Source organism: Oncorhynchus tshawytscha, unplaced genomic scaffold (assembly GCF_018296145.1).
Source record: "Oncorhynchus tshawytscha isolate Ot180627B unplaced genomic scaffold, Otsh_v2.0 Un_contig_2607_pilon_pilon, whole genome shotgun sequence".
NCBI classification, from domain to species: Eukaryota; Metazoa; Chordata; class Actinopteri; order Salmoniformes; family Salmonidae; genus Oncorhynchus; species Oncorhynchus tshawytscha.
Window position 1 is genome coordinate 1 of NW_024608057.1, and position 2,897 is coordinate 2,897.

Below are 2,897 nucleotides of genomic sequence, written 5' to 3' on the forward strand. Positions count from 1 at the left end.
TGTCAGGGTGATGTCTATAACTGTCAGGGTGATGCTATAACTGTCATGTCGAATAACTGGCAGTGTGATGTCGATAACTGTCATGTCTAATACTGTCAGGGTGATGTCTATAACTGTTCAGGGTGATGTCCTATAAAAACGTCAGGGTGAGTCTATAACTGTCAGTGTGAGGTCTAGAAACTGTCAGTGTGATGTCGATAACTGTCAGTGTGATGTCTATAATGTCAGGGGGATGTCTATAACTGCCAGTGTGATGTCTATAACTGTCAGGGTGATGTCTATAACTGTCGTGATGTCTATAACTGTCATGTTCTATAACTGTCAGTGTGATGTCTATAACTGTCAGTGTGATGTCTATAACTGTCAGTGTGTGATGTCTATAACTGTCAGGGGTGATGTCTATAACCGTCATGTCTATAACTGTCAGTGTGATGTCTATAACTGTCAGGGTGATGTCTATAACTGTCAGGTGATGTCAACTGTCAGTGTGGTCTATAACTGGTGATGTCTATAACTATGTCTAGAACTGTCAGTGTGATGTCTATAACTGTCAGGGTGATGTCTATAACTGTCAGTGTGATGTCTATAACTGTCAGGGTGATGTCTATAACTGTCAGGGTGATGTCTATAACTGTCAGTGTGATGTCTATAACTGTCAGTGTGATGTCTATAACTGTCAGGGTGATGTCTATAACTGTCAGTGTGATGTCTATAACTGTCAGTGTGATGTCTATAACTGTCAGGGTGATGTCTATAACTGTCAGTGTGATGTCTATAACTGTCAGGGTGATGTCTATAACTGTCAGTGTGATGTCTATAACTGTCAGTGTCTATAACTGTGATGTCTATAACTGTCAGGGTGATGTCTATAACTGTCAGTGTGATGTCTATAACTGTCAGGGTGATGTCTATAACTGTCAGGGTGATGTCTATAACTGTCAGGGTGATGTCTATAACTGTCAGTGATGTGATGTCTATAACTGTCAGTGTGATGTCTATAACTGTCAGGGTGATGTCTATAACTGTCAGTGTGATGTCTATAACTGTCAGTGTGATGTCTATAACTGTCAGGGTGATGTCTATAACTGTCAGTGTGATGTCTATAACTGTCAGTGTGATGTCTATAACTGTCAGGGTGATGTCTATAACTGTCAGTGTGATGTCTATAACTGTCAGTGTGATGTCTATAACTGTCATGTCTATAACTGTCAGTGTGATGTCTATAACTGTCAGGGTGATGTCTATAACTGTCATGTCTATAACTGTCAGGGTGATGTCTATAACTGTCAGTGTGATGTCTATAACTGTCAGTGTGATGTCTATAACTGTCAGGGTGATGTCTATAACTGTCAGGGTGATGTCTATAACTGTCAGGGTGATGTCTATAACTGTCAGTGTGATGTCTATAACTGTCAGTGTGATGTCTATAACTGTCAGTGTGATGTCTATAACTGTCAGGGTGATGTCTATAACTGTCAGGGTGATGTCTATAACTGTCAGGGTGATGTCTATAACTGTCAGTGTGATGTCTATAACTGTCAGGGTGATGTCTATAACTGTCAGGGTGATGTCTATAACTGTCAGGGTGATGTCTATAACTGTCAGGGTGATGTCTATAACTGTCAGGGTGATGTCTATAACTGTCAGGGTGATGTCTATAACTGTCAGGGTGATGTCTATAACTGTCAGGGTGATGTCTATAACTGTCATGTCTATAACTGTCAGTGTGATGTCTATAACTGTCATGTCTATAACTGTCAGGGTGATGTCTATAACTGTCATGTCTATAACTGTCAGGGTGATGTCTATAACTGTCAGTATGATGTCTATAACTGTCAGGGTGATGTCTATAACTGTCAGGGTGATGTCTATAACTGTCAGGGTGATGTCTATAACTGTCAGGGTGATGTCTATAACTGTCAGGGTGATGTCTATAACTGTCAGTGTGATGTCTATAACTGTCAGTGTGAGTGATGTCTATAACTGTCAGGGTGATGTCTATAACTGTCAGTGTGATGTCTATAACTGTCAGGGTGATGTCTATAACTGTCAGGGTGATGTCTATAACTGTCAGTGTGATGTCTATAACTGTCAGTATGATGTCTATAACTGTCAGGGTGATGTCTATAACTGTCAGTGTGATGTCTATAACTGTCAGGGTGATGTCTATAACTGTCAGGGTGATGTCTATAACTGTCAGTGTGATGTCTATAACTGTCAGGGTGATGTCTATAACTGTCAGTGTGATGTCTATAACTGTCAGGGTGATGTCTATAACTGTCAGTGTGATGTCTATAACTGTCAGGGTGATGTCTATAACTGTCAGGGTGATGTCTATAACTGTCAGTGTGATGTCTATAACTGTCAGTGTGATGTCTATAACTGTCATGTCTATAACTGTCAGGGTGATGTCTATAACTGTCATGTCTATAACTGTCAGTGTCATGTCTATAACTGTCAGGGTGATGTCTATAACTGTCAGTGTGATGTCTATAACTTACATAACTACCAGTGTGATGTCTGAACTCCAGTCCAAAGTATTCCTTCTCCAATAGCTTGAGGTGGCCACACACCTTGTTGAAGAAGTCACATCCCAGGATCCTTTGCTGTGGGGGAGAGACAGGAAGAGACCCGAAGTCATCAGTTACCAACAAGGTAAAAAAAAAAAATCAAGATTGAGATAAGAGTCATGAATATCTTATTTGTTGTTTTAAGAGATTTTGCTTTTAGTTGTATTGCTTGCTTGATTTATCTTGGTCAGGTGGGTATTGTACAGGAGGATGTTTTCTCAATGATTTACCTGGTTAAAGAAAGGCAACATCTAAATCTAGTGTTATAGGCTAGCATGGCTAGATGAGGGACCCATTGAGGGAGCTGACCATGGATTTCGAACGAGA